This window comes from Piliocolobus tephrosceles, chromosome 4, assembly GCF_002776525.5.
Source record: "Piliocolobus tephrosceles isolate RC106 chromosome 4, ASM277652v3, whole genome shotgun sequence".
Lineage (NCBI taxonomy): Eukaryota > Metazoa > Chordata > Mammalia > Primates > Cercopithecidae > Piliocolobus > Piliocolobus tephrosceles.
Window position 1 is genome coordinate 112,561,241 of NC_045437.1, and position 11,633 is coordinate 112,572,873.

Here is an 11,633-nt window from a genome sequence, read left to right on the forward strand (position 1 = left end):
AAAAAAAAAAAAAAAAAAAAAAACTATCAACAAAGAAATCTATACCTGGCAAAACTATCTTTGAAAACTGAGGCCAGGCGCGGTGGCTCACGCCTGTAATCCCAGCATTTTGGGAGGCCAAGGCGGGTGGATCATGAGGTCAGGGGTTCAAGACCGGCCTGGCCAAGATGGTGAAACCCCCATCTCTACTAAAAAAAAAAAAAAAAAAAAATACAAAAAGTTAGCCAGGCGTGGTGGCACGCCTGCGCCTGTAATCCCAGCTACTGTGGAGTCTGAGGCAGATAATTGCTTAAACCTGGAGGGGCGGAGGTTGCAGTGAGCCGAGATCATGCCACTGCATTCCAGCCTGGGCAACAGAGCGAGACTCTGTCTCAAAAAAGAAAAGAAAATTGAAGGAGAGTAGCCAGGTGTGGTGGCTCATGCCTGCAATCCCAGCACTTTGGGAGACCAAGGTGGGCGGATCATCTGAGGTCAGGAGTTCTAGACCAACCTGGTCAACATGGTGAAGCCCCATCTCTACTAATAATACAAAAATTAGCTTGGTGTGGTAGTGCGTGCCTGTAATCTCAGCTACTTGGGAGGCTGAGGCAGGAGAATCGCTTGAACCCAGGAAGCAGAGGTTGCAGTAAATTGAGATCATGCCACTGTACTCCAGCCTGGGCGACAAAGCCAGTCTTAGTCTCAAATAAAAATAAACTAGAAAAATAAGAGCAAACTTAACCCAAAGCAAGCAAAAGAAATAAAATCATAAAATCAGAGTAAAAAGAAATGAAATGGAAAATAGAAAAACAGTAGAGAAAGTCAGCACAACCAAAAGTTGATTCTTTGAGAAGATCAACAAAACTGACAAACCTTTAACTAGACTAAGAAAAACAGTGGAGTCTCAAATTACCAAGATCAGGGCTGAAAGAAGGTACATAATAGCAACCTTAAAAAAATGAAAAGGATTAAAAGGAAACACTTCTAACGATTGTATGCCTACAAATTAGATAACAGGTGAAATGGACACATTCCTGGAAAGACACAACTGCCAAAACTGACTCAAGAAGAAGTCAAAAATCTGAATAGACCTGTAACAAAGAGAAAGATTCAATCAGTGATCAAAAAACCTCTACAAAGAAAAGCCCAGAATCAGATGGCTTCACTGATGAATTCTAATAAACACTTGAAGAATTAATAACAATCTTTCGCAAACCCTTTAAAAAATAGAAATGGAGGCCAGGCGCGGTGGCTCAAGCCTGTAATCCCAGCACTTTGGGAGGCCGAGACGGGCGGATCACGAGGTCAGGAGATCGAGACCATCCTGGCTAACACGGTGAAACCCGTCTCTACTAAAAAATACAAAAAACTAGCCGGGCGAGGTGGCGGGCGTCTGTAGTCCCAGCTACTTGGGAGGCTGAGGCAGGAGAATGGCGTGAACCCGGGAGGCGGAGCTTGCAGTGAGCTGAGATCCAGCCACTGCACTCCAGCCTGAGCGACAGAGCGAGACTCCGTCTCAAAAAAAAAAAATAGAAATGGAGAGAACACTTCTCAACTCATTCTGAAGCAAGATTAACTCTGATACCAAAACTAGACAAAGACGTCACAAAAAAAGAAACTATAGACCAATGTCTTTTATGAACACAGACATAAAAATCCTCAACAATACAAGCAAAGGAATCCAGCAAAAGGATTATAAACCGAGTGGGATTTAACCCAAAAATGCAATGTTGGTTTAACATCCAAAATCAATCAATGCAGTACATCATATTATTGAATAAGAGATAAAAACCACATGATTGTCTCAGTAAATGCAGATAAAGCATTTGATGAAATCCACAACCTGTCATTATTTTAAAAAACCGACTCAGGCTAGGCACAATGGCTCACTTTGTAATCCCAGCACTTTGGGAGGCCAAGGCGGGCAAATCACTTGAGGTCAAGAGTTCGAGACCAGCCTGGCCAACATGGTGAAACCCCATCTGTACTAAGAATACAAAAATTAGCTGGATGTGATGATGCGTGCCTGTAGTCACAGCTACTCAAGAGGACAAGGCAGGAGAATCGCTTGAACCTGGGAGGCAAAGGTTGCGGTGAACTGAGATCGCGCCATTGTACTCCAGCCTGGGTGACAGAGCGAGACTCCATCATTAAATAAATAAATAAATAAATAAATAAATAAGTAAATATCCACTCAACAAATCAAGAATTTAAAAACAAACTTCCTCAACTTGATAAAGGGCATCTATGAAAAACCCACAGCTAACTAATAGCATACTTAATGGTGAAAGACTGAACAATTTACCCCTGATATCAGGAACATGGCAAGGATGTTCACTCCTCTGCTACTACTATTTAACTTTGTGTTGAAGGTTTTCACCAGGACAATTAAGCAAAAAGGAGACATTAAAGACATTCATATGGGAAAAGAAGTAAAACGATCTCTGTTTGCAGATGGTGTGATCTCATGCATAGAACATTCTAAAGAATCCACATCTGGCACATGTGCCCCTGGACTTAAAAGTTGAAGAAAAAATAAGTTTTTCCCAACCTCCAGTGAAAAAAAGATATTCTTTCATATTTTTTCTGAATGTTTACTTTTTACATTTGAATCCTTAATCTATATGGAACTGACTTTTTATATTTGGTTTGAGATACATGTATAATTTCATTTGTCCCCAGTTTAATTTTGGTAAAGTCCAATCTATCAGTTTTTTCTTTTGTACTTTGTGCTTTTGGTGTTATCTCTAAGAATCAATTACCTAACTCAAGACCATGAAGATTTATTCCTATGTTTTATTGTAAGGATTTTATAGTCAAATCAATAGGCTAACTTCCCTTCTTAACAACTAGAAAATGAGACTGGGCGTGGTGGCTCACACCTGTAATCCTAGCCCTTTGGAAGGCCAAGGCAGGTGAATCACTTGAGGTCAGGAGTTCGAGACTAGCCTGGCCCACTCTGCTCCTTTGGGGAAAAGTCCCTAAAAGTTGTTGTCATTATTCTGGGAATGGGTTCAGGCTTTTGAGAGCTGGGAGCCAGGGTGCGGCATCTTACCTGAGCTGGCTGAGTGGGAGAGGAAGAGAGGCTCAATCAGGACCAGGGAGAGCAGGTCCCAGGCAGAGGGGAGGTTAGGAGTCCAGGGGCAACAGAGAGGAGCAGGTGTGGGGCTGTGAGCAGGGACAGTGACCCTGGCAGCCTCAGGCCACTGAAGCCCTCACCTCCTGCTGTGTAGGCCTGGCCCCTCCAGGCTGTGGGAAATACTCCTCTTGGTTTGCATTTCAGGAAGGCTGGACACGCCCTTTGGGAAACACTGGAGACATGCTTGTTCCCAGAGGGGCTGAGAGCTGAAGGTGGGCGTCGGGGGCTCCCAAGACCACCACACACCTCCGCTTACCTGGCGCTTACCTGGTAGCACAGCAAGCAGCTTGCCCACCTGCTCCTAACCCCAAGGTGTGAATGGGCAAGTTTCCCAGTTTGAGGATCTCTCTTGGGCCACATCCATTCAGCCCAAAAGGCCCCAGAACCATCAAACCCTCTACTTCATCAGGTGCGTTCACCTATTTCCCAGGTCATCTGGCTCTTACTGAATGGCTCCCACACTCCTGACAGCAAAGTCAACGGAACCGTCCTATGCTTGGAACACGCGTTTGAAGGCCTCGCGTGGAAGGGCTGGGCCTCGGGGCACCACCCTGTGGTCACCTGGAAGCCCTGCAGCCAGCTCACTTTGTAAGCAGGAACCCCTGGCTGGCCTGGACCAACCCCTCTGTCTCATCCATCACTCTTGGATGCCCAGCTTGCTTCAGGCCGTACAGTCCATCTCCAGAGGCTGTGGCAGCCACAGCACAAACCTAGTACATGAGGTCAAGTGCAGAGGGCTCCGCAAATGCGATGGCCTCCAGGCGCTCTTGCCCTTTTCGGCCCTCATCCATTCAGCAGGTGCTGGCTAAGTGCTTGTGCCTGCCCAGCTCCCATCTGGGCAGCAAGGAGACAGCATGAACTGGGCAGATGTGGTCCCTCTCAGGGAAGTGCCTTGCCAGGAACTGACAGAAACAGTCCCCGCCCCACAAGTAAATCATCACTACCGATTGCAACAAACGCATGGAAGGAAATAACCAGGGAAAGATGATAGAAACCAGTGCGGGGAGGGCGGGAGACATCTTTGTCTTTGACATCTCTGGTTTTTGTTTGTGTTTTTGAGATGGAGTCTCACTCTGTTGCCCAGACTGGAATGCAGTGGCCTGATCTCAGCTCACTGCAACATCTGCCTCCCGGGTTCAAGCGATTCTCCTGCCCCAGCCTCCTGAGTAGCTGGGATTACAGGTGCCCGCCATCACACCCAGCTAATATTTGTAGTTTTAGTATAGATGGGTTTTCGCCATGTTGGCCAGGCTGGTCTCAAACTCCTGACCTCAGTTGATCCACCCTCCTCGGCCTCCCAAAGTGCTGGGATTACAGGAGTGAACCACTGTGCCCGACCTTATCTTTGACATCTTCAGATGTCACCGTTGTAGAAGGTTTGTCCAAGGGAGAGGCAATGGAGCCATGCCATGCCGGCTGCAGGAACATAGCCAATGTGAATGTCTGAGGCTGAAGGGAGCTGGCAGCTTGGGGAACTGAAAGGGAAGGGTGGAGCAGAGCATGGTGCCCAAGGGCACTGGAGACTGGCAAGGACTGGGCCATGCAGGAAGGCTGGGCCAGGAGGTTTCATTCCGTGTGCTGTGGGAAGCCCTGGGAAGGGGTTGGGCATTTTTTAAATGCCACTCTGGCTGGTGGGGTTGGGTACCCAGGAGAAGGAGTCAGATTAGGAGGCTGTGATTATGGTGCTGGCAGGAAGCAATGGTAGCCTGGTGACATGGTGCCAGTAGGGCCCAAGAGAAGTGGTGGGCAGTGTGTTTTAAAGTCCTGTAGATGAGCTTGATGTTGGCCTGCCCCGCTAGCAAGGAGATCAGTCTCCGGAATGCTGCCATTCCCTCTCTGCCACCCCGTCTGGAGACCATGGATGGTGCCATGGGTTCAGGGTCCTGCGGGACTGCCTCTGGCTGGACTACCGCCTCACCAGCCGGGTGGTTCAGACACACCACACACCCTCCCGGCGACCTCAGGGGAAGCTCAGTACATGTTAGAGCTCTTTCTGCCAGAACAGTTTCTCTCTTTTCTGACCTGAGGAAGGTCAGAGGAGGATGTGACCCTGGGCATGGCAGCCTTTCTGAGCCTCAGTTTCCTCATCTGTAAAATGCACCTAGTGAGGTTGAAGCAGGGGTTACATGATGGTCTGGGGAACGCATTCATGGAGCTGCCGGCGCATGATGAGTGCTCAGGGTGGGAGCGATGGTTACTCTTACAGCCCCTCCTTTGTCTCGTCTGGGCTGCACCTCACGCCAGTCCCCAGGGCTCTGCTCTCAGGACCTCAGGGTCTCAGAATAATAATCCCAGCCTGAGCTTCCCTGGAGGCAGCTTGGTGTGAGGAAAGGCAGCAAAAGCTGAGAGGAGCAGACAAAGACACAGAGCTTTCTCCCGCCACTGTCAAGTTCAAGTGTGTTGACGCTTTTGACTCCGTGAGCCATACACAAATATCCAATGGTGTGAAAGAGCCCAGGGTGAGAGGTCAGTCTCTCTGCCGCTCCTGCCCTCTGGCCATTCAGCCCCCCTACTCAGAAGCAACCGTGATGCACTTCCTTGCACCCACACCTAGAGATGTCCCGTTTATACAAACAAAAGTCTACAGATCATTTCTACTACATGCCATTCTATACCCTTTTAAAATGCAGCAATACGCCCTGGAGATCGTTCCATCTCAGAACTTACAGAACATTACCTTTTTCACAGCTGCATAGTATTCCATTTGCAGCTGTACCATCCTCTATTTAATCAGTTCCATCTGTGCCATTTCTAATACTTTTACTATCTCAACACTTCTGTGATAAGGAGTTTTTATACCCCTCTTCTTTTACATATGTGTTAACATAGCTGCAGAATACATTTCTAGGAGGATAATTGCTGTGGCAATTGGCATACATTTTAAATCTTATTAAGTATTGCCAGATCACTCCCTAGAGAGAAGGTTCCAATTGATCCTCTCACCAGTGTGTAAGGTGACTGTCCTCATTGCCCTTCACACAGTAGGTCATGAGACTTTTTTCATTTTTTTAATCTGATATGATCATAATTCTAACCTTCGCTTCTTTTATTATGAAGATTAGCACTTGTAGCTACAAAAGTTAATCCTTGTTCATAATCCAGATATTTCAAAGCTATTTGTATTTTCTGTTCTGTGACTTCTTCATGCATATCTTTGGATATATTGTTTCTACTAAGTTGCTGATGTTTTGAGAGATGTCTTGTAGGAATGTTTTTATGTCAAGGTATCTAGCCTTTGTGACCTGAGTTAGATATATGTTTCCTAGGTTGGCTTTGTTTTTGAGCCAGAGTCTCACTCTGTCACCGAGGCCAGGGTGCAGTGATGTGATCTCGGCTCACTGCAACCTCTGCCTCCCAGGTTCAAGCAATTGCCCTGCCTCAGCCTCCCAAGTAACTGGGATCACAAGCACACGCTAGCACAGCTGGCTAATTGTTTTTTTGTTTTTTTGTTTTGTTTGGGGGTATTTTTGTATTTTTAATAAAGACAGGGTTTCACCATGTTGTCCAGGCTGATCTTGAACTCCTGACCTCAAGTGATCTGCCTGCCTCAGCCTCCCAAAGTGCTGGGATTATAGGCGCGAGTCACGGCGCCTGGCCTAGGTTGGCCTTTGACTTTGCTTCCAAGACTTTCTGCCTTGCAGACATTTTTTGGGTTTATATGGTTGGATCAGGCCTGTCTTTTATGGCTTCTGGAAAAGCCTGCCCTCTCCAAGGCTAGAAAGGAATATTCCCACGTTTTCTTCTAGGATTTTTATAGTTTTCTTAACCTGTAAAATCGTTGATCCTTTTGGAATTCATCCTGGTTGATGCTGAGGCAGGGATCCAATTTCATTGTTTTGTGGTAACTAGCAGATATAACACATCTCCCGCTACTGCTCCCAGAGGTTCAGGGGTGGAGGCCCTGGGGAGGGAGCTAGGTAGCGATTTGGGGCGGCAGATCACCACATGGAAGGCACCACTGGGTTCGGGCCTTTGTCTTGGGAGCAAGACGGTGAGGAGGGAAGTATCAGGATCAGATCTGCGTTTTGAGAAACATGACCCTGGCCCCAGAATGGGGGACTGGGGTGGGGATGGGGCGTCATTCTTGAAGCCATCTCTGATCCCAGGGGCACCCATCTCATTGCTAGTCGGTGCCAGCCCCTGGGTCACCAGCGCTCTCTCCCACAGTGCTTCTGGGTGAATTCTTGTGCATCTTGATAGCCACATAGAAGCCCCTTACACAGCCTGGCCTCTGGACTCCGTGGCCTCCTCTCCTCTGATAGGCTTGGCCTCCTCTGACCACAACCTCTCCCTCCCGAGGTCTTGCCTGATATAAATGCAGCATCCACAGATTCTCAGTTCACAAATTCCAGCCCACTCCCTCTCCCTGACCCCTACAACCCTTCCGTCTCCAGCCTTCAGATCCATGGACCCCAGCCCCTTGTCCCTCACCCCTCCAGCTGGGATCCTGCCAGCTGCCCCATGCCAGACCTCCCTGCTCCTCCCTCCTCCCTCGTTCTCACTTAGCAAAAGCCCCACCCCAGACGGAACCCAGCCCCCTCCACATGCTCCACTCCAGTGTGTGCAGATTACCCAGCTGGAGAGAAACGCCCCCAGCCCCCGTGGCCCTTTCTGCCCCCTGGCTGAGGCCATGTTGTCCAACCCATTCAGCCTCTCCCGCTCAGTCCCCCAACGCCTCCTGCACCGTCATCACCTGAGGCTGACGGCCTCGCTTCCTGCTTCACTGGGAGAGTTGGCACGATCAGAAGAGAACTTGCCTGAACTCCCACCTCCGTGGCACATGCCTGGCAGCACCAGGCACTCTTCCTCCTGCCATCTCCACAGATGGACTGTCCAGGCCCCCATCTGTGCCAGCGCCAGGAGCCAACTCTTCTCACCTCCTCAAGAACGTTGCTCCAGGAATCTCCCCTTCTCCCCCCACGCCGAATCCTCTCTCTCTGCTGGACCACTCACCTCCTACAAATGCGTGGCCATGTCGCTCATCCTAAAGAAATACCCATCGCCAGGCCCCACCCCCACAGAGCAACTGTTCATTTCCTCCCCTTTGCCGCAGAGCTCCTCAAAAGCACCCGCTGTCCGCATCCCTCACCCCCCTTCTCTCTGAAACCCTCTCCCATCAGACCCCACTCCGGTCACTCCCCAGACGTGCCTCTGCATTGCTGCGTCCAGTTCCTGGTCTTCTTACTTGACCCATCTGCAGGGCAGTTCCTTTGCCCCGTGCACAGGCGATCACTCCCTCCTGGGACACTTTCTCTACTTCGCTTCCAGGACTTCCTGATCTTCTCTTTACTTCCAGCCGTGCCACGTGTGCCAAGCTTCTGATCCCTTCAGCCAAGCCTGTCCCACCACTATCTCCCCACCGCTGTTGATGGCAGCCCCATCCTTTCAGCTGCTCAAGCCAAAACTAGGGAAATCCTATTGGCTGTGCTGGCAGAATCAATCCAGAACCCAACCATGTCCAGCACTTCCACTGCCACCACCAGCTGTGAGCCACCGTCCTCTCTCCTCTGCAGCATGCGGTAGCCTCTGCATTCTACCCCTGCCACCCCACACCGGGAGGTCTTTAAAATATGAGCCAGGTCACATCCTCTCTCTGCTCAAGGCCCTACCCAATTGCCCCACCTCATTGCCCCTCTGAAGCCGCCTCCCACTGTTTCTTGCTGTGAGGGAGAGAGCGGAAGAAGGGCAAAAATAGAAGGGGGTGTGCAACCAAGGGATGGCTTTGCCATCTGAGGAATTAGAGCATGTTTCAGAGCTGTTGGGCAGGACTTGTGTGAGAGGGCAAGTGTGACTGAGATCCAGAGGGATTGTGGATGGGGCCAGGCTCTGGGCAATACAGAGGGGACAGTGGCCTAATTGAAGGTGGGGTCAGTTCCTCTGAGTTAACCTGAAGGCACGGAGAGGAGGGCAGGTGCAGGAGCAGGTGCAGGTGCAGGTGCAGGAACAGATCGAGGGGGAGGCGCAGGTGGAAAGGCAGGTACAGGTATAGGCATAGTTGCAGATGCAGGTGCAGGCACGGGGGAGGTACAGATGCAGGTGCAGGCTGAGGTGCAGGTACAGGCACAGATGTGTACAACCGGTGTTGGAAAGGCGATGGTGAACCTATCCGGCAGCTTTTGTTTGCTTTGAAAAATAGGAATCAAGGGCATTGGCTGACAGTGAGGAGTCAGCTCAATGGGATGTCCAGGTTGCCAGCATCTTGCTCTGCTCTGCCTCTGATCTAGACTTGGGGAAACCACTGTCCCCCATGTCATCATTCTTGGGTATGAGTACATCAGTGTTTCAAGCCAAAAATCCTTATCATCTCTCTCCTTCCTCTATGTACTGCTACCACGCGAGCCCCATCTCTCCTCTGACCAACATCTCCTGAGTCTCCATTCTCCCCTTCACCCACCAGCACCTGCACAGGGACACCTCAGCGCATCTCCAGGTGCACTCTTGTCCCTCCCCATCACTCCACCATGCAGAACCCTTCACTGACTCCCCTTCACCCTTAGAACCAAGCCCACCATACCATGACATGGAAACAAACCCCCAGGCTTGGCCGGCCCTGCCTTCTCTGGCCCTCCCTCACTGCAGCAGCCTTCACTTCTCCTGGCTCCTCAAAAGCCCATGATCTTGGCATGTTCTGAGCTTGTCCATCTCCGCAACACTCCTCCCTCCTCTTTTCTCACCCTCTGGACTCGGCCCAGCCTGGGTCAGGGCCCTTGTGCTGTGCTTGGAGCTTCCTGGCCTTCTCCCTGTGTAGATGTCCTCTTCGGGATCTGTCTGCTTCATCAACATTCATGAGTCAGGGCTCTTGCCTCTTGCACTCACTACTGGTCCCGTTAGTTATCCCCATGGCTCCTGGCTCATAGTTGGGACGTATAAATCATGCTGGTCACTGACTGCCGGGTGCTGCCTCCCCGTGTAACCTCGAGTGAGGTTTGGGGTCTGGTTTGCCAGCGGCGTGGCTCAGTGCACAGTGCCTAGGGCTGGTAGAGTTGGGAGACCTCCTTCCATCCAGCACGCGCTCACTCCACCCCTATCAACGATGTGGCCCCACACAAGTCGCGGCTCTGTGAGCCTCTGCGTTATCCGGTGTCCAATGGAGATGTTCATCAGACCTCTCACGAAAGATGGTTGGGAAGGTCAAATGCAATAATGGGTATGCTACATGCCTTGCAAGCTGTGAGGTGAAGCCCCCGTGGGCCTCGTCGGGGTTCTCTGTGAGCCCTCATCTGGTAGACAAGTCTCAGCCACAGCCCCAGCCCCTGCTACTCCTCATGCATTTCTAATCCTGGGGCTGGGCAGCAGGAACCCCTCCCCCAAAAAGCCTGTTCAGCCACACCCATCTGCTGTTCCTCCCAGTATTCTCTCTGTCCAAAATGTTTGCTCCCCCGTCTCCCCTCAATAGAAACAAACCATCCCCTCAGGAGCACCAGAGCTTGTTCTTTAAGTAGGAACAAGTTCTGATTCCTACTCAGCGCCAGAACCCAAAGCTGCCTGGTGACATGAGTGCATGCACCCATGCCTGTGGGAATTGTGACCCCCGGGACCACCCCGGGCTCTCCAAGAGCAAAGGTGCTCCTTCTGCTCTGCCTCCAGCTCCAGGCCATGGCAGGAAACAGCCATGGCAGCATCAAAGCCTTCCAGAGACAGGTGGCCAGGAGCCGTGCTGAGGACGGGCGAGGGGACTCTGCCTTCCACGCTGACTGTGGCTTCTCTGCTTGTGTTTTGCAGGTCCTCCAGTAAGTGTCCTGGACTGTGCTGTCTACTTCTGAAAGATAAGATGTTCGGTTCTCTCTCTGTTGCAATTCCATGAACATAATTTTGGTTAGGGAGGTGTGTCCTCAAGAAAAAATCAGTCCTATTAAAAAGCAGCCAGGCGCAGTAGCACACGCCTGTAGTCCCAGCACTTTGGGAGGCCAAGGTGGACAGATCACTTGAGGTCAGGAGTTCGAGACCAGCCTGGCCAACATAGTGAGACCTCATCTCTCCTAAAAATACAAAAATTAGCCAGGCATGGTGGTGGGTGCCTGTAATCCCAGCTACTTGGGAAATTGAGGCATGAAAATTGCTTGAACCCAGGAGGCAGAGGTTGCAGTTAGTCGAGATGGTGCCACTGCACTCCAGCCTGGGCAACAGACAGAGCGAGACTCCGTCTCAGAAACAAAAACAAAAAAATGTGTTTTGGGGGAAAAAAATCAGTCCTATACAGGAGTCATGTTGTTTTTTAATTTGTAGATGAATGCAGGCACAGAATTCCACAGGCTTGACCTGTACACTGAAACGTTCTGTGACCATTTTCCTAGCAAGAGAGCCAGCGCACAAGCCTGGCTGTTCCTTGCCAAATCTTGGGCTCCCCTTGGTACACAGAGATGCTAGCGCCATGCCCATAGTTTTAAAATGCTCTGTGGGCCGGGCGCGGTGGCTCAAGCCTGTAATCCCAGCACTTTGGGAGGCCGAGACGGGCGGATCACGAGGTCAGGAGATCAAGACCATCCTGGCTAACACAGTGAAACCCTGTCTCTAC

At 50.5% G+C, this 11,633-nt stretch overlaps 1 protein-coding gene across 1 annotated transcript in view; it reads left to right on the forward strand.

The window, feature by feature from the left end:
• The window catches only part of COL23A1 (collagen type XXIII alpha 1 chain), a 79,618-nt gene that overhangs the window by 9,763 nt on the left and 58,222 nt on the right, over positions 1–11,633 (forward strand). Inside the window, exon 3 of the mRNA XM_023193693.1 lies at positions 10,841–10,848. The gene's annotated coding sequence lies outside the window, so the exon portion shown is untranslated. The remainder of the gene's footprint in view (positions 1–10,840; positions 10,849–11,633) is intronic.